The 21,439-nt window shown below is 41.6% G+C and overlaps 1 protein-coding gene and 1 pseudogene across 15 annotated transcripts in view; one reads left to right on the forward strand and one right to left on the reverse strand.

Moving 5' to 3' along the window:
* PARD3 (par-3 family cell polarity regulator) overlaps window positions 1-21,439 on the reverse strand; it is a 629,285-nt gene that overhangs the window by 393,559 nt on the left and 214,287 nt on the right. The window lies entirely within an intron of this gene.
* Window positions 996-20,342, forward strand: LOC118891102 (annotated as a pseudogene).

Raw genomic sequence — 21,439 nt, forward strand, 5'->3', positions numbered from 1 at the left:
AACTCTCTTTATTTCCTTGAAGTAGTCCTGCTACTTTCTCTGCTCCATCATCCCATTTTACTACATAAATGTTCAAAGTTAAAATCCAGAAATAAGGAATCACTTTACATGGATTGGAATAAAAGAGAATCATAAACAAAATTCCTGACTATTTAAAAAATGTGGGACTTCCCTGGTGGCGCAGTGGTTAAGAATCCGCCTGCCTCAATGCAGGGGACACAGGTTTGAGCCCTGGTCCAGGAAGATCCCACATGCCGCGGAGCAACTAAGCCCATGCGCCACAACTCGACTACTGAAGCCCGTGTGCCACAACTACTGAAACCCGCATGCCTAGAGCCCGTGCTCCGCAAGAAGAGAAGCCACCGCAATGAGAAGCCCGCGCACTGCAACAAAGAGTAGCCCCCGCTCACCACAACTAAAGAAAGCCTGTGCGCAGTAACAAAGACCCAACGCAGCCAAAAATTAATTAATTAATTAATTTTAAAAAATAAAATAAAAAATGTGATTACAGTAACAGCAGCAGCCGTAGCAACCAAGTGATACTAATGGCAGGAGCTGACCCTTCTTATCCTCAAAATACAAAGAGCACTGCTGTCACACCCTCTCAACACCCAGGGAAACGAGAAACCTACAGGGTTGCGTTAACTGGCTGTGGTCCACCACCACTTATAATTGGCAAAACCTCCCAAGTGTGCTTGAAGCCAATGGTTTCGCTCTGAATCCCTGCAGGACAAACATTATTTCCCACAGATCACCACATTTCCTTGTAAAAGGATCTCACACCTTTTTAGAAGACAGTATCCACCCCCAGAAAACCAACCACCACTGGGGGATCCTGAACCCTGGATTCCAGGGTCCTTGGTTGAACCTCTGCTGTGACACTTTGCCTCGTCTGTACGTCTGTACAGTGGTCTCAGCGCATCACCCTGCTCTCCCCCGATGAAGTCAACACAGTCAATACCTTGGACACGATATAAGGAATTTAAAACAACAGTATGAATGACCCAAGGACTGAAAGAAAAGGTGAGAGAGACAACGATGTAGAAGAAAGTAAGAACAGGAAACCATCTGCAAGCCGAGGAGACCCCGGGGATTCTGGATCCGGTGGCAAACCAACCCAGAACCTGACTGCTACGGGGCCCACACTCCTCACCAAGAGTTTTATCTCTGAAACCACTGAAAATGCTGGAAATGTCTTAATGATCCAGAAGCTGGAAACTGCTCAGACAATAAAATCACTCTCACACACAAGAGACCCCACAGACCGTACAGTCTGTCTACACAGTCATGATAGCAAACGCAGAAAAGGCCACTGCTGGGACATTTAAACACAGTTCCTACAACCTTGCAAACTAGCCTAAAAGAAAGGAAAATATAAACTCCCAAACTGGCCAAATTAGTGCTTATTGTAAAACACAAATCTAACTAGACACTTATCATCAAAATTGCCAGAAATAAACACACACTTCATGTAAACAAACCATTAATGGGCTGTTGCTTTTTCTTTGGAAGAAGCACATTATTTATAAACTGCTGCCACCTTAAAACTGGCCTGACTCAATCCTGTCAGACAGTGAAACACACTTAGGCAAGTGGTAAATTAGGAGGGGGAAAAAAAAGTCACTTCACAAATTGTGACATCACTAAGTGTCATAAATGAATAAAACAGAATGTTGCACAAGACTGTATAAAGACAAGATCTTTATTCAATACTTTCACCAAGAAAGAAAGGCTGAATTAAACTTCCACATGTGATGAAACTATAAGTTCACTTATCAGTTTCCCCTCATAAAATAACAGTAATGGAAAACCCCTCAAATTAGTGATCCAGAGTTCCTGGTGTCAAATATTCCCAGTGGAGCCTTCAAAACCACAAGAGAGTCAGGAAATCTGAGCGGCAGCTTGCATGGGCGCTCCAGGAAGACTGGCCGCTGTGCCCTAACCTGGCCGCCTTCCTGGAAGCTACCACCAGGTGACGTCCCTGGGATGCACGCTCCCTGATAAACAAGACACAATACGCGTGCAAAGAAATGGGTCTGACTGATGAGAATCTAACGAAAGCTGTCTCTGTCACAGGACTTGAAAGAAAAGAAGCTTTGCAAAGACACAACACCAATACTCCAAGCACTCTGGAAAGCACTTCCACCCCGGGAATTTGCTCTTCGGAGGCAGCTGTCAGCTTCATTCCACTTCCTGGAGGATGAGCTCAGGGGCTGGACCCCAGATATTGCGGTCTCTGTACCATCAGTGCCAGGCGGGACACAGGTGCCAGGGTGAACAGAGCAGCAGATCTGCTGGGGTGAAGCCCTGCGAGAGGCGGGGCCGAGAAGCTGGGCAGAAAGAATGAAGCACAGAAAGAGTCTTCGAGGGCGAGGGCGAAGGAGAGTCACCGGGCCAGAGGCTGCAGAGGAAGAAGAGGGAGGCGGGGCCACGGCCCCTCCTGCAGGGCAGCTGTGATCCCAGGGGGAGGGCTGCTGAGTTTCCACCCTCTTTCAAACGGAGAAAGCAAACGCACAGGTTCTCATAGACCTGGAACAACAATCCTTGATCTGCAAACAAATAATACAGCTTCACAATGCCTTATCCACGATTCCAACATCAAATGGCTCCAGAAACGAACCTGTTTTTGTAAGTTTCTGAGAAGCATATTTGCTGGCAAAACCGAATCTGGACCAATGCAAGATTATTTATAATATGCATTTACTCGCATGTTGGTGAGAAGGCACGTGTCCCCGCAGAGCTGTCAATGATTGGACTACAGAGTTCTGCCTTCAGCATCACAGGAGATGTTACATGTTCTGATCACCTTCCCTACTGCCTTTCTAAAATGGGAAAAAATCTGGACTCTAACATCTGGCCGTAGGGATTTCAGGCAAGGCATCGTGGCGCTCTCAGTGGTGTGCTGGCTCTCGAGAACTCAGGGTTAAATTTTCAGGAATTCTGCAAACCCACTGTTAACACAGTCATCATTAAAATTTACTTATGCAAACTTACAATTAAATAAATTCAGTTAAAATCAAAGGTAAGAAATAAATAAAAACTCACCCCTTCTTAATTACACTACTGCGTTTCACTGCTCTCTGTGGTCTGAGGATATGCATGTCTTTCTCATCCACAGGGTGGAAATGTTACATAATGGTGTAAATGGTGTGTTTCCAACTCCACGCTCACTGATGACGTCACACTGGTTCTTGAAATGGGCCGCGGTAGAGCATTCACACCACAGAAACCAACAAACTCTACAAATCAGTGGGTTGTTGAACATTTACAGGCACATCTGTGCTTTAGGCTCTCTTGACACTCTGAAGACAAAGATGAACCATGAGTACCTCACGATGGTAGAGCTCAGAACGGGCTCCAGTGCACAACAGACAGCGTAGAAGGGGAATTTGAGAGACATCTATGGAGCAGAAACTTCAGGAACCCCAGGGCCCTTTTCCCAGGGTTCTGTTAGCAATCAGAGAACAAGCCCTGCAGGCAGCCTCCTTCCTGGCCTCCTACCCCATTCCCAGGGCATTACTTAGAGGTCAGCTCCCAACTGCCAGCAGGCATCAGGGAGGGATTAACCATTTTATTCAATGTTAAGGCCCCAGGGCCTCAACCTGTGCCTTGCACATAGTAGGTACACAGTAAATATTTACTGAAGGAATGAATGAATCCTCCAAAGCACCTTGTGGTCCAATACACGCTATATTTCAAATCCCGTAAGGTAAGAAAAAGTACCAAACAAACAGACCATTTGCTAAACCTCTTCTAGTAGAAGAATTCATGAGGTGAAAAAAATGAGTATTCTATTATATTTATAAAGATAGAAGTATATGAAATTTCCTTTGCTTTCTGATTTAAGTAAGTAGTTTTGCTTGAGTCTGAAATCTATTACTTGCAATATTGTTTCTATGAAAAAAAAACAGAGTTCTAAATAACTGATTTTAAAATGAGGTTTTAGAGCACAAATCCAATTCCTAAGTTGGAGATAGAAGCCTAAATATATAGTCACCATAGCAACTTTTTCACAAGCTCTCATAGTCTTAATTTGAGATACAGGTAAAATTTTAAAGAAAAAAAAACCCACCATTCAAAACAATTAAATAATCAAAACATTCCATAAAGACATATTCACAATAATATAGAAAATACAGGAGCTAATTTTTCAGGAGATAAAGTTAATGTTTCTTTCCTAATCTTAATACATTATTTATAAGACACTCGGAAGGTTTCTTATTTGTTGCCTAAGAGAACCATCATCCTGTACATAACTGTGTGTAACTGATATTTCACACATGGTATCTGCATGAGAAACACAAATGCAAAGAGGAGGGAAGGATTTCCAGTGCATATGCACCTAACATTCTAAATGCTTCCTCTACAGAAATGGAAATTTAAACCTCCCCCATCTGTAGTATGAGACTCAAAAAGCCTTCCGCCCTAAGATCTAATCTATGTTCCCAAAGGAATAACAAAGTTCTCTTATTCTATGGATCCTCAACAGATGAAGTCTGGCCTCACGGGCAACCTCCAATTTGAATCTTGTGCAAATCCCCTGAAGCCCAAGACGGCACACCCTCTCCTGCTGACAGCATAACCTCTGTCTCCTGAACTGAGGAAGCCACAGGTCTGTAACAGGACAATCCATCTTGCATGGCAGGTGTCGGATCACAGGGAGGAGTGGCTCTGGGCAGTTCTGCTGCCTCACCTGCTGCTGTTTTCCAGAACCATCTCTGCACACAGCAGCTACAGGAAGCCCAGGACAAAGCATGTTCTTTAGCCCTGGTGCACTGCACTTTAAGAAAACCCACCATATATCTTTATCCCACAAATAGTGAATACTAAGTGCCATAAGGACCCACTCCATCCAGAAAAATATCCTTACAATAATTTTTAGGGACCTCCCTGGTGGTCCAGCAGTTAAGACTCCTGCTTCCAATGCAGGGGGTGCTGGTTCGATCCCTGGTCAGAGAACTAAGATCCCACGTGCTGGAGACCTTCAAGATGGCAGAGTAAGACATGGAGATCACCCTCCTCCCCACAAATACATGAGAAATACATCTACATGTGGAACAACTCCTACAAAACACCTACTGAATGTTGGCAGAAGACCTCAGACTTCCCAAAATGCAAGAAATTCCTCACGTACCTGGGTAGAGCAAAAGAAAAAAGAAAAAACAGAGACAAAAGAATAGGGAAGGGACCTGCACCTCTGGGAGGGAGCTGTGAAGGAGAAAAAGTTTCGACACACTAGGAAGCCCCTTCACAGGCGGAGACAGGGGGTGGCGGAGGGGGGAAGCTTCGGAGCCACGGAGGAGAGCGCAGCCACAGGGGTGCGGAGGGCAAAGCGGAGAGATTCCCGCACAGAGGATCGGTGCCGACCAGCACTCACCAGCCCGAGAGGCTTGTCTGCTCACCCGCCGGGGCGGGCGGGGGCTGGGAGCTGAGGCTTGGGCTTCGGAGGTCAGATCCCAGGGAGAGGACTGGGGTTGGCGGCGTGAACACAGCCTGAAGGAGGCTAGTGCGTCATAGCTAGCCGGAGGGAATCCGGGAAAAAGTCAGAAGCTGCTGAAGAGGCAAGAGACCATTGTTTCGGGGTGCGTGAAGAGAGGGATTAAGAGCACCACCTAAAGGAGCTCCAGAGACGGGCGCGAGCCGTGGCTATCAGCGTGGACCCCAGAGACGGGCATGAAACGCTAAGGCTGCTGCTGCCGCCACCAAGAAACCTGCATGAGAGCACAGATCACTCACTACCCACACCTCCCCTCCCGGGAGCCTGTGCAGCCCACCACTGCCAGGGTCCCGTGATCCAGGGACAATTTCCCCGGGAGAACACACGGCACTCCTCAGGCTGGTGCAACGTCACGCTGGCCTCTGCCGCCGCAGGCTCACCCCGCATCCGTACCCCTCCCTCACCCCGGCCTGAGTGAGCCAGAGCCCCCGAATCAGCTGCTACTGTGACCCCGTCCTGTCTGAGCAAAGCAGAGTTGCCCTCAGGCGACCTAAACGCAGAGACGGGTCCAAATCCAAAGCTGAACCCCAGGAGCTGTGCGAACAAAGAAGAGAAAGGGAAATCTCTCCCAGCAGCCTCAGGAGCAATGGATTAAAACCCCACAATCAACTTGATGTACCCTGCATCTGTGGAATACCTGAATAGACAAGGAATCACCCCAATATTGAGGTGGTGGACTTTGGGAGCAATGGTAGACTTGGGGTTTGCTTTCTGCATCTAATTTGTTTCTGGTTTTATGTTTCTCTTAGTTTAGTATTTAGAGTTTATTATCATTGGTAGATTTGTTTATTGATTTGGTTGCTCTCTTCCTTTTTTTTTAATATATAGATAAATATTTTTTTCCTTTTTCTCTTTTTGTGAGTGTGTATGTGTATGCTTGTTTCTGTAATTTTGTCTATATAGCTTTGCTTTTACCATTTGTCCTAGGGTTCTATCTCTCCTTTCTTTTTTCTAAGTATAGTTTTTAGTGCTTATTATCAGTGGTGGATTTGTTTTTTGGTTTGGCTGCTCTCTTCTTTCTTTCCTTTTTTTTCTTTTTTATTACTTCTTATTTTTTCATTTTTAATAATTTTTTCATTTTTTATTTTAATAACTTTTTCTTCCTTTCTTTCTTTTTTTCTCCCTTTTCTTCTGAGCCATGTGGCTGACATGGTCTTGGTGCTCCAGCCTGGTGTCAGGCCTGAGCCTCTGAGGTGGGAGAGCCGAGTTACGGACATTGGTCCAGCAGAGACCTCCCAGCCCCACATAATATCAATCGGTGAGAGCTCTCCCAGAGGTCTCCATCTCAACACTAAGACCCAGCTCCACCCAACGACCAGCAAGCTCCAGTGCTGGACACCCCATGACAAACAACAAGCAAGACAGGAACACAGTCCCACCCATTAGAAGAGAGGCTGCCTAAACCATAATAAGGTCACAGACACCCCAAAACACACCACCGGACGAGGGCCTGCCCACCAGAAAGACAAGATCCAGCATCACCCACCAGAACACAGGCACCAGTCCACTCCACCAGGAAGCCTACACAACCCACTGAACCAACCCTACCCACTGGGGGCAGACACCAAAAGCAACGGGAACTACGAAACTGCAGCCTGTGAAAAGGAGACCCCAAACAGTAAGTTAAGCAAAATGAGAAGACAGAGAAATACACTGCAGATGAAGGAGCAAGGTAAAAACCCACCAGAACAAACAAATGAAGAGGAAATAGGGAGTCTACCTGGAAAAGAATTCAGAGTAATGATAGTAAAGATGATCCAAAATCTTGGAAATAGAATGGAGAAAATACAAGAAATGTTTAAAGGACCTAGAAGAACTAAAGAGCAAACAAACAATGATGAACAACACAATAAATGAAATTTAAAATTCTCTAGAAGGAATCAATAGCAGAATAACCGAGGGAGAAGAACAGATAAGTGACCTGGAAGATAAAATAGTGGAAATAACTACCGCAGAGCAGAATAAAGAAAAAAGAATGAAAAGAATTGAGGACAGTCTCAGAGACCTCTGGGGCAACATTAAAAGCACCAACATTCGAATTATAGGGGTCCCAGAAAAAGAAGAGAAAAAGAAAGGGACTGAGAAAATATTTGAAGAGATTATAGTTGAAAACTTCCCTAACATGGAAAAGGAAATAGTCAATCAAGTCCGGGAAGCTCAGAGAGTCCCATACAGGATAAATCCAAGGAGAAACACGCCAAGACACACATTAATCAAACTATCAAAAATTAAATACAAATAAAAAATATTAAAAGCAGCAAGGGAAAAACAACAAATAACACACAATGGAATCCCCATAAGGTTAACAGCTGATCTTTCAGCAGAAACACTGCAAGCCAGAAGGGAGTGGCAGGACATATTTAAAGTGATGAAAGGGAAAAACCTACAACCAAGATTAATCTACCCAGCAAGGATCTCATTCAGATTCGACGGAGAAATTAAAACTTTTACAGACAAGCAAAAACTAAGATAATTCAGCTCCACCAAACCAGCTTTACAATAAATGCTAAAGGAACCTCTCTAGGCAGGAAACACAAGAGAAGGAAAACACCTACAATAACAAACCCAAAACAGTTAAGAAAATGGTAACAGGAACATACATATCGATAACTACCTTAAATGTAAATGTATTAAATGCTCCAACCAAAAGACATAGACTGGCTGAATGGATACAAAAACAAGACCCGTATATATGCTGTCTACAAGAGACCCACTTCAGACCTAGGGACACATACAGACTGAAAGTGAGGGGATGGAAAAAGATATTCCATGCAAAGGGAAATCAAAAGAAAGCTGGAGAAGCAATTCTCATCTCAGACAAAATAGACTTTAAAACAAAGGCTATTACAAGAGACAAAGAAGGATACTACATAATGATCAAGGAATCAACCCACGAAGAAGATATAAAAATTGTAAATATTTATGCACCCAACACAGGAGCACCTCAATACATAAGGCAAATGCTAACAGCCATAAAAGGGGAAATTGACAGTAACACAATCATAGTAGGGGACTTTAACACCCCACTTTCACCAATGGACAGATCATCCAAAATGAAAATAAATAAGGAAACACAAGCTTTACATGATACATTAAACAAGATGGGCTTAATTGATATTTATAGGACATTCCATCCAAAAACAACAGAATACACTTTCTTCTCAAGTGCTCATGGAACATTCTCCAGGATACATCATATCTTGGGTCACAAATCAAGCCCTGGTAAATTTAAGAAAATTGAAATCGTATCAAGTATCTTTTCCGACCACAACACTATGAGACTACATATCAATTACAGGAAAAAAGTCTGTAAAAAGCACAAACAAATGGAGACTAAACAATACACTACTAAATAACCAAGAGATCACTGAAGAAATCAAAGAGGAAATCAAAAAATACCTAGAAACAAATGACAATGAAAACACAACAACCCAAAATCTATGGGATGCAGCAAAAGCAGTTCTAAGATGGAAGTTTATAGCAATACAATCCTACCTCAAGAAACAAGAAACATCTCAAATAAACAACCTAACCTTACACCTAAAACAATCAGAGAAAGAAGAACAAAAAAAAACCCCAAAGTTAGCAGAAGGAAAGAAATCATAAAGATTAGATCAGAAATAAATGAAAAAGAAGGAAATGATAGCAAAGATCAATAAAACTAAAAGCTAGTTCTTTGAGAAGATAAACAAAATTGATAACCCACTAGCCAGACTCATCAAGAAAAAAAGGGAGAACACTCAAGTCAATAGAATTAGAAATGAAAAAGAAGTAACAATGACACTGCAGAAATACAAAGGATTATGAGAGATTACTACAAGCAACTATATGCCAATAAAATGGACAACCGGGAAGAAATGGACAAATTCTTAGAAAAGTACAACCTTCCGAGACTGAACAAGGAAGAAATAGAAAATATAAACAGACCAATCACAAGCACTGATAGTGAGACTGTGATTAAAAATCTTCCAACAAACAAAAGCCCAGGACCAGACGGTTTCACAGGCGAATTCTGTCAAACATTTAGAGAAAAGCAACCACCTATTCTTCTCAAACCCTTCCAAACTACAGCAGAGGGAGGAACACTCCCAAACTCATTCTACGAGGCCACCATCACCCTGACACCAAAACCAGACAAAGATGTCACAAAGGAAGAAAACTACAGGCCAATATCACTGATGAACATAGACGCAAAAATCCTCGACAAAATACTAGCAAACAGAATCCAACAGCACATTAAAAGGATCATACACCATGATCAAGTGGGGTTTATCCCAGGAATGCAAGGATTCTTCAGTATACGCAAATCAATCAATGTGATAAACCATATTCACAAACTGAAGGAGAAAAACCATATGATCCTCTCAATACATGCAGAAAAAGCTTTTGACAAAATTCAACACCCATTTATGATAAAAACCCTCCAGAAAGTAGGCACAGAGGGAACTTACCTCAACATAATACAGACCTTATATGACAAACCCACAGCCAACATCATTCTCAATGGTAAAAAACTGAAACCATTTCCTCTAAGATCAGAAACAAGAAAAGGTTGTCCACTCTCACCAATATTATTCAACATAGTTTTGGAAGTTTTGGCCACAGCAATCAGAGAAGAAAAAGGAATAAAAGGAATCCAAATGGGAAAAGAAGAAGTAAAGCTGTCACTGTTTGCAGATGACATGATACTATACATAGAGAATCCTAAAGATGCTACCAGAAAACTACTAGAGCTAATCAATGAATTTGGTAAAGTAGCAGGATACAAAATTAATGCACAGAAATCTCTTGCATTCCTATACACTAATGATGAAAAATCTGAAAGAGAAATTAAGGAAACACTCCCACTTACCACTGCAACAAAAAGAATAAAATACTTAGGAATAAACTTACTGAAGGAGACAAAAGACCTGTATGCAGAAAACTATAAGACACTGATGAAAGATATTAAAGAGGATACAAACAGATGGAGAGATATACCATGTTCTTGGATTGGAAGAATCAACACTGTGAAAATGACTCTACTACCCAAAGCAATCTACAGATTCAATGCAATCCCTATCAAACTACCAATGGCATTTTCACAGAACTAGAACAAAAAAATTCACAATTTGTACGGAAACAGAAAACACCCCGAATAGACAAACCAATCTTGAGAAAGAAAAATGGAGCTGGAGGAATAAGGCTCCCAGACTTCAGACTACACTACAAATCAAAACAGCATGGTACTGGCACAAAAACAGAAATATACATCAATGGAACAGGACAGAAAGCTCAGAGATAAACCCACACACATATGGTCAACTAATCTATGACAAAGGAGGCAAGGATATACAATGGAGAAAAGACAGCCTCTTCAATAAGTGGTGCTGGGAAAATTGGACAGCTACATGTAAAAGAATGAAATTAGAACACTCCCTAACACCATACACAAAAATAAACTCAAAATGGATTAAACACCTAAATGTAAGGTCAGACACTATAAAACTCTTAGAGGAAGACATAGGCAGAACACTCTATGACATACATCACAGCAAGATCCCTTTTGACCCATCTCCTAGAGAAATGGAAATAAAAACACAAATAAACAAATGGGACCTAATGAAACTTAAAAGCTTTTGCACAGCAAAGGAAAACTTAAACAAGACAAAAAGAAAACCCTCAGAATGGGAGAAAGTATTTCGAAATGAAGCAACTGACAAAGGATTAATCTCCAAAATTTACAAGCAGCTCATGCAGCTCAATATCAAAAAAACAAATAACCCAATCCAAAAATGGGCAGAAGACCTAAACAGACATTTCTCCAAGGAAGATATACAGATTGCCAACAAACACATGAAAGGATGCTCAACATCACTAATCATTAGAGAAATGCAAATCAAAACCACAATGAAGTATCACCTCACACCAGTCAGAATGGCCATCATCAAAAAATCTACAAACAATAAATGCCGGAGAGGGTGTGGAGGAAAGGGAACCCTCTTGCACTGTTGGTGGGAATGTAAATTGATACAGCCACTATGGAGAACAGTATGGAGGTGCCTTAAAAAACTAAAAATAGAACTACCATACGACCCAGCAATCCCACTACTGGGCATATACCCTGAGAAAACCATAATTCAAAAAGAGACATGTACCACAATGTTCATTGCAGCACTATTTACATTTACCAGGACATGGAAGCAACCTAAGTGTCCATCGACAGATGAATGGATAAAGAAGATGTGGCACATATATACAATGGAATATTACTCAGCCATAAAAAGAAACGAAATTGAATTATTTGCAGTGAGGTGGATGGACCTAGAGTCTGTCATACAGAGTGAAGTAAGTCAGAAAGAGAAAAACAAATACCGTATGCTAACATATATATATGGAATCCAAAAAAAAAGGTTCTTAACAGCCTAGGGGCAGGACAGGAATAAAGACACAGACATAGAGAATGGACTTGAGCACACGGGGAGGGGGAAGGGTAAGCTGGGACAAAGTGAGAGAGTGGCATGGACATATATACACTACCAAATGTAAATAGATAGCTAGTGGGAAGCAGCCGCATAGCACAGGGAGATCAGCTCAGTGTTTTGTGACCACCTAGAGGGGTGGGATAGGGAGGGTGGGAGGGAGATGCAAGAGGAAGGAGATATGGGGATATATGTTTATGTATAGCTGATTCACTCTGTTATACAGCAGAAACGGACACAACAATGTAAAGCAATTATACTCTAATAAAGATGTTAAAAAAAAAACCCAAAAAATGAAAGATCCCACATGCCTCACAGCCAAAAAAATAATAATAAATTTAAATAAAATGGTATGAAATGAACGAAATGGAACAGAAAAGAATAGAAAATATCAATGTATATTTTAAGTAGGAAGGCTGTTTACAAAGTTACATATTTGTTCACTGGGCCACCACGTCAAATGCACCTCTTCCTGTAGAGTGTTTGTCCCAGGGACATTGGCAGGTGTGGAGACACTTCTGGTTGTCACAACTGGGGAAGGGTGCTATTGACACTAGCTGGTACAGGTCAGGGAAAACCGCTAAACCTTCTACAACGCTCAGGACAGTCCCACGCAACCAAGAACAATCCAGCCCCAAATGTCTCCAGTGCCAACACTGGAGACAGCCACAAGTTTCAAGACCACTAACTGACCTTGTAGTTCACGCCATCTGAGGGTCACTCCTATAGGGCACACGTATGCACCGCTGTAAGCGGAATCTGCTAATACTTAAGAAGTAAACGTAGGGCTTCTCTGGTGGCACAGTGATTAAGAATCCGCCTGCCAATGTAGGAGACACGGGTTCGAGCCCTGGTCCGGGAGGATCCCACATGCCACGGAGCAACTAAACCCATGTGCCACAACTACTGAGCCTGTGCTCTAGAGCCTGCGAGCCACAACTACTGAGCCCACCAGCCACAACTACTGAAGCCTGCGTGCCTAAAGCCCGTGCTCCGCAACAAGAGAAGCCACCGCAATGAGAAGCCCGTGCACCACAACGAACAGTAGCCCCTGCTCACCGCAAATAGAGAAAGCCCGCGCGCAGCAATGAAGATCCAATGCAGCCAAAAATAAATAAATAAATTTATTAAAAAAAGAAGTAAATGTAACCGTAGCCTCTCAATGGACACAGTTAAAACTTGGTTCCAATTTTTTTTCCTATAATAAAAATGACGGATGCTCGCTGCAGAGAGTTGTGAAACTGAAAGAGAATAAAGGATTTTGTGACAAATGAATAAAAAGACAGAGCAAGGCAGGACAGTCTCATAATTTGTAAATCCTTTACCAGAAAGTAATAAATTCCTATGCTCTATACGTTGTGAAGAAGCCACTGGTTTCAGGTTTTGCTTTTTTTTTTTTGGTTTAAACTTCGCAATTTTTCACACAAGAACTTTAACAATAAGACAGCTCTCACATCATCAGAAACCACCAGAGTAAGTTACTAGAGTTGACTAAAAAATCCTAAAACAGAAGATGGTGAGAAAGGGAGAACCAGAAAGAGATAAATAAAGGAGAGACAAGACCAAGCCAGGAAAACACAAGCAGAAACCTACTTCCTATTCACCGCTTGTGCTTTTCAAACCACAATGCAAGTTGCAGTGTTTTTGGTTTGAAACTGCTAAATTTTGAGCCTGCAGACAGAGGCACTGCCATGGCAAAGCACAGCCTGGTGAAGGATTGAACGCAGGCAAGCTCCTCTTTGCTTTTCAAACTGCTAAGAAAGAGACGAAGCAACAGAACAACAACAAACTGTAAAGTTCCAAGTTAAGGATTTTGCTTAAAATATTTTTTAATCACAGTCTAATATATTTTCATCATTATATTTAAAAGAAACCTAATTACGTTCAAAAGAAAAGTGGATGTGCTTGCTGTCACTAATGAGATCTCAGGGCATGAGAATTATTTCAGAAGCAGCAGCTAGTATCCAAGGGTGCATTTTTTTTCATCATTTGCGTTAAGCAGAAATTTTATCAGAAGGCCAATTAATAGTCAATGTAATAGCTTTGCAGAAGGAGTACTAAATTAAGTGTGTCAACACCGTACACTCAGTGCCTGCCCCTATCTTGCACTCATCAAGAAAATTACATGAGTGAAGCTTCATTCTCACAGAGGATGGCCAATCAATGGCAACTCATGACAAGCCTCAAGATGATTCCAGTTGTTTTAAACATCTGGTAGAAATAATGCCGTGAAAAGGAGCTTAGTCCCTGCAGATTTTTCACAAGGAAGCAAAAAAAAAAAAAAAAAAATTTAAGCTCACAGTCTAATATTGTTTTAAATTCTGCATCTATTTTTATATTCTGAAAAAAAAAATCCCATGTTTTAATGAACTAGATCCATCAGAAACATATACAGAGTCTGTATCAAAGGAAAACAGCTTTTCTTAAACCACTTTCATTAAAATTAAGCCAATATTATATACTCACATAATATTACATACTCATATATTATGTATAAACTTAAAGGCTATCAAAATCCTCAAAATTCTACATCATTCTAGCTCTAAAACAACTATGTAATTCTAGTTTTAAATTTCTACAATAATCCAAAACAATTCAGATTTGACCACTTACAAAAAATGGGACTAGATGATAAGTTTGAAGTGATTTAAATGTTATCCATGCAGGTGGTCAAAAAGAAAAAGTTATATCATTTATTGGTTCAAAATAATACCTGCCCTTATAACGCCCTGACCCAGAGGTACTCAAAGTGTGATCCCTGGCCACGGGCCTCATCACCACGAGGGAACTCAGTAGAAATGCAAATACTCAGGCCCCACCCCAGACTTACTGCATCAGAAACTCTGGGGCTGGGGGCTAAAATCTGTTTTCCCAAACCCTCCAGGGAACTCTAATCCAAAGTCAAGTGGGCAAAGCGCTGCCCTAACCTGCAGGTGACAAGAACAAAGACCAGCTAGAGTGTTAAGACGTCCTGTGCTAAGCGACATCCACGACTTAGCTCGTTTAACCCTTATGATGATTTCATGATGTAGGAACTCGTATTCTCATTACACTGGAGCAGCTCTGGCTCAGTCATATTAAGCACTAAACCGAGACTCTACAAAGCCGTGTGAAGCCAAAGGTTACTGTTAACCACTATTACCCGCAGCATGCAAGGAGTATGTCCCTCCCTTTCTGCTCTCACAGTACAAGTTCGTCCACTCAGTAACTCACATAAGCTTTGTGGAAACGGGCAGCTTCCCTCAGGACGTAATTTCAGTCTTCTATCACACGTAAAAAGCCTCACATGAGTTGACGCTACCCTCCTCAAAAAATAGGCAGGGTGTGAATTTCAGACGACCACTGGAGTCCTCTTTCATCAGTTCAAATTTTTATTAATTGCTTGACTAAAGAATAACTTAGGGACTTCCCTGGTGGTCCAGTGGGTAAGACTCGAGCTCCCAATGCAGGGGGCCTGGGTTCGATCCCTGGTCGGGGAACTAGTTCCCACATGCGTGCCGCAACTAAGAGTTCGCATGCCACAACTAAGAAGTCTGCACATCTTTAGTCCACAACTAAAGATCCTGCGTGTGGCAACTAAGACCCGGCACAGCCGAAATAAATAAATAAATTTTCTTTTTTTTTTAAAAAAAAGAGTAACTTATGTGTAGCCCATCTCGCAATGTGATCTCTGCAATGTGATCTCCTGTTACTGAATCAAGGCCAAGTTTCCACAACTGGCTCATCTCTAACCAAAATCCCAACTGCCCCAATCTAAAGGGATGAGGTGAGAGACAGAAGGTAACAGGCACTCGGGGAGTAGAGCTTTCAAAGTGGCCTGAGGCCCCTTAAACTCATGGGACGGGCCAAACACCACCGTTGCTGGAAAGCACTTGTCAACAGAGAGAAACATGTGGACAAGATCTCAGTGAGAATCTAGCAACATGGACGTTGAGAGGGAAAACACTGATAACAGTTCTATCAAAAATTCATAACAACACCCTTAACTATACACAAGAGGAGATGCATTAAATAAATCACTGTACATCCAAGGTATTTTAAACCAATATAGCTATTAAAAATATATTCACAGGCATGGAAAGAACAAATGACACACCCCAAAATATTAACATATCGTAGTAAACATCTGATATTGTAGAATTACAGGAGATATATTTTCTACTTTGTACTCCTTTGTTTTTCAATGTCTTACAGTATAAGCACGTTTTAATGTAAAATATATATTTATGATAAAATGAAATTAGAAAAAAAATACCATAAATAAATTACTTGTTCTATACCTCTAGAACCTACTGAATCTTCAACATATATTGATAGTAAAGTAATAATGAAAAATTGTTTTAAATTTTGAAGTTAACACTTTATATTACTCACTAAAACGCTGAATATACCAGATGAATACATTTTTGTACAAAGAAGAAAAATAAATACTTTGCAGATCAGAGCAATTATTACCAATACTCATTTTATCAATAAGTTTCAGGATTCCACTGGGAATAAATACATAGCTTTAATTTTCACTGTATTAACCGAGTGGTGTTCCTCTTCTTTCATATTGTTTTAGACATTTGATGTATTCTTTTGGTTCAACACAATGAATGAGCACATTAGAATTTAAGACCATCATGGAGAAGGACCCCTGACAGTCAGGTAAAACACTCAGTACTGCTGGAACACAAATGAAATTATCTGAAAAGGCAAGAAATTACTAGCCTGCTGTCTAGTTTTCAAATACACAAAAGGAAGAAATGTTTTTAAATTTTTTAACTTATTCCACAAGTTATTTTTCTGAAATTTAGTTATTCAATATTTGATAATAAGAACACAAATTTTCCGAGTCTACAACGGCGAATGAAACTTTCAAATCTTCGCCCAAATTTATAGAACGGGTAACATTACTGAACTCTTCATCAAACAGTTAGGGGGACACCCTCACCATCAGCCAGTTCCCATCCGCAGATCAATTCAATGAACATTAGGAATTTACAGTAATTTACAAGAGGAAATATGCAGAAACAAGATTACTTACTCTGCTTAGTTTCTTTATTTTCATACAGCCATTTAAAAATAGAACAGAAGGGGTTTCAAAGACAGATACACAGCATTTTTTACCAAACATTTTAAGCAGAAACAACATAAATAATCTGCCAGAATTATGCCACATCATTTTTCCCTTGGGAAGATAAATGTTACACATACCATGTGTATTAAATAATTATGACTGGAGATAATCACAGCACACATAAAACGTATGCATCACTGCCAAGAATTCACCTAGAGATTTATTACACTGAGACACACAGCTTTTAAGCTCTGTAAGGAAGTCACATGTTTAGCTCTTAATATTACCTAGAAATGCTCATCAAGATTAGGGAGGGGACACGAAGCACTCGGGTGAGTTTGCAATCGGATGGATTACTACGGAGAGCTGTCTTACTCTCACTGCATAACCTGACACCTATTGCTCAAGTGGCAACTCAAATTAAAATATTGTTTAATGGTGAGAGAAAAAATACACTGTGGGGACAGGAAAAATGTATTTCAGGCAATGACTATGCTTAAAATGGCTAATTAACCAGCAAACTTTGATCATCATTTCTACTAACTACTGAAAAGTTAGCCTACGTTAAACAAAAACTTTCCCAAGACTCGATAAACGTGGTTGTGCTTCTGTGGGCTCTAAAAGCTAATGAGATGGTGACAAGAGTTACACAACGGGGTCGGCGTCCTGGGACAGCTCAGTCTCTATTGATCAAGCACAAAGTCTCCCCATTTGATGTTTTAGGTTCTACCAGTTAGCCAGCCTGTTCTTTAAAAACCTGTTTGAAAGCAGTAACATCGATTAACCCTGGAAACAGTTTTCTATAGGTCAAAACAATCTCTTCCTCTCTTCCTTTCATTTCTAAATCTCATTTCCTACAGAAGTTTCTCCAGTGTTTAAAACAGCATGAAATTCACTACCCAAATAGCATTAAAATCTAACCTTAAACACAGTGGTTTATGAAAAATCCTCCTCAACACTCCAGCCTTCCAAACAGGAAGTGTCATTCTTCTCTTTGATTCGAAGACCAAGAACTAAAGAGTCATAAAAGAGGCACCTTTGATGGGCTTTATTTTTGTAAATACTTTGGACAGGATTGTCTCCTAAGTTTTTCTTTGGTCTCTATCACATCCCAAGTCCTATTTCCAGTGCATCACTCTCAGAAGTTAGGTCATCTGAAATAGTCAGGTCTCAATTATTGGGAACAGAATGATCCAGGAATATCCATCATTGGACCTTCCATCTGCTGAGTCCAACCAAGCAAACCACCCAAGCGTCGATAAAGAGGATGGGCAGGAGCTGGAAAACTGAACCGCAACCATCGGATAGCTCTCATCTCGAAAGTTCCATTTTTTAATGTTTTAGCCGATATCTTCCAACAATAGAAACTTCAAGCCAGTATGTTTTTTCCATACGTTAACTGTGATATCTTTTAAAATCCAGTATCTTGGAAACTGCTGGCAATAGTCCTAATTCCCACGTAAGAAACTCTGAACTAGAAGCCCTGTTGGGATACGCTATGGATTTGTCTCAACAGAACTCTGATGGTTCCCTCTGACTTGAAGCATTTGACCACAAAGCCTTATTTAAATAAGACAACAGAGGCAACTTTCAATAATTTTCTCCTCTGAAGGTCTTAAGATTTTATGATGCACCTCATAAAGTCGAAAAGAAATAAAACATAGCCCCCTGCCTTCACTTTGTAGAGGCAGAATCTCTTCTGTTTTGAATCCACAATATAAAGTAAGACCAGTAGGTGTAAGCTTTGTTGCTGTTGTTGAAGTTGGTTCTCGGAATTGTGTCGGAATCCAGCCAATCCCTGCTTCCCATTGATGCAGCTCTGCTTTTTCATTACACTGGCTGCCATTTTAGCAACAGAACATTTATAGTATCTCCTAAAATACACTGAATTTACACACCAGCTAGAGTTGGACTTAGAAGGGTTTTGTTATTTTAAAAGATATCCCACGATCCTCAAACAGGAATAAGTTTCATTGAAACACTAGAGTTACAAATTTTATCTCAAAAAGTGAACTTCATTGTGTATCTATCTTTGGATGGGTCATGCTCTTCCACTCATCCCCTCCATGTGGGAAGCTGTGGGGGTTCTCTGACCTCTCTGTGAGAACGTCCTAGCGTCAGAGACTGGACAGCGCAAACATCTGAGCCAGCACACACTTCTGCTTCTTCTGGATGACCATGTCCAGACAGCTCGAGGAGGGGTACCATCCGCCAGACAGAGGTCCACTCTCGTCAGTGAGAATCACCCCGTTTTCAATCAGCATTGCCAATGACCTAATAATAAGGCGAGAACTTTGCTGGACTTTCTCACGTCTAAGCCAACTCAGTTAAAAGGAAATCCCACAAGTTGTGTGAAATGAGTCATGATTCATTTGTTGATTCCTTAACAAAAAGCTGGAGCACCTGTAAGTGCTATGGCTGGATGCACAGATGCACATCCAGGAAGATATGGTCCCTTCACGCCACCACGTGACATGAACATCACTGCTGAATGCTCTCCATCTTTATGTACTGAACCAGAGAGAAACTGAATCTTTCCCATAAAAAAAAAAAATATATATATATATATATATTACAGTGCAACATAAAACATTTCAAGGAAATCATGTTCGCAGAGGCTTAAGAAAAACAAGTGTCCCAACTTGGGGCTTACATACTTTACAATCATTCCATATTTAGAGATAATTAGGATTTTCTTCCAACTCAGATATGAGAAAATGTTGTTTTGCTCTTTTAACTCTAAGTTAAAAAACAAGTTTAGTGCGCTGGTCTCCTCCTGCTCTCTCTCTCTTATCCCCCCTGCTCTCTCTTGTGCTCACGTTCTGCCCTGCCACATCCTTCTCTCAAGAGGCCCAAGTCATCTCCCCCAGCAAGTGGGCCCGGCCTGCGGGGGAGGGCGGCATGCAGCCCCACCTTGTCCGGCTCTCGGAGCACACCACCACCTGGACCAAGGGGTATGCACGTGCCGTGGGCTATGACCTGAACAGCACCTGTGATTACATACTACCACCTATGGGGAAAGCCCTTGTGATAACCGACATTCACACAGCTCTTCCTTCTGGGCGCTATGGGAGAGTAGCTCCACATTCTGGTTTGGCTGCAAAATACTTCATAGATGTAGGGACTGGTGTCATAGATGAAGATTAGAGAGGAAATGTTGGTGTTCTAGTGTTTAATTTTGGCAAAGTCTGAAGTCAAAAAGGGTGATGGAATTGCACAGCTCATTTGTGAATGGATTTTTTACCCAGAAATAGAAGAAGTTCAAGCTTTAGATGATGCTGAAAGGGGTTCAGGAGGTTTTGGTTCCACTGAAAATAATTAAAACTTTATGCCAAGAAAAGACATTTTAACTCTTGCATACAACCGATGTAAAGCTTTAAGGGAACTTCAGTAAACGGACTGAGAAAGCCTTTGAGGTGTCAAAATAACCATTATTAGAATGTAACGGGGAAACCTACTGAAATGTTACGTCAGTGCTGACTGAAGTGACCACACCCTTACATAAAGCAGCACTTCACACACCTGATGCCCCACAAACGATGCGACATAATCCAACAAGACAATGACACTTGGGAGGTACTGCCGTCAGACTTCAGCACATGCTAGCGAGGGCGCCGGAGAATGGCAGCACATCACCACTAACCACCCTCCTGTCCTCAGCAGCCAGGTTCAGAGCCGGGAAGTAACTCACCACAGCCACAGCGGTCGCCAGACAGGGTTCCTGGGTCAGAACCCGCACAGACGCGGCTGACAAGGGAACCCCACGCCTCCTCTCCGGTCCCCTGAACCCGAGTCCCCAGAGCGGATCCCCAGGGGCCACACAGGAAAACGGTGTGGGGACTGGAGTTCCCGGCCAGGTTCTGCATTCAGAGGAGAAAAGGCCTTCGTTTAAATGGCTCTGAACAATAGAATAATTGCAAAAATGGTGTATTGGATAAATAGCAAATTCTCAGGGAAACTACAGAGAGGTAAGGGAAGACGAGCAGATGAGGGGGCAGGACGCCTGGCTCAGTGGAGCACATTCGATCTGCCGGGATGCATGATTTTATGGAACACGCTAATGACGATGGAAGAAAATCTGGGAAGAAATACAAGCATGAAACCAAAAGCAAGAGTGAGACGTGAAAGATTACGTAAATCACGTATTGGGGTTTTAGAAGAAAGGTGTTTTTTTTTAAACCCCCCACTGGACCAAATGAGTTGTAACACATAAACAGGCACTGTTCTGTTCAAAAAAATAAGACCCTCACTGTAACATTTACAATTCTACAAAAGACTCCATCAAATTCTGCCAAGGCATACCGAGTGGCTGGCATCTGAGGCTCTGGAAAGATAAAATCTGAAACTGCATACTGCCGTTTTATGTATTTCACTGCTAGGCTAGGATGCATTTAATGCACAAATGCCAGCAGGCCAGGA

The sequence above is a fragment of the Balaenoptera musculus genome, chromosome 2 (genome assembly GCF_009873245.2).
Source record: "Balaenoptera musculus isolate JJ_BM4_2016_0621 chromosome 2, mBalMus1.pri.v3, whole genome shotgun sequence".
Taxonomy (NCBI): Eukaryota; Metazoa; Chordata; class Mammalia; order Artiodactyla; family Balaenopteridae; genus Balaenoptera; species Balaenoptera musculus.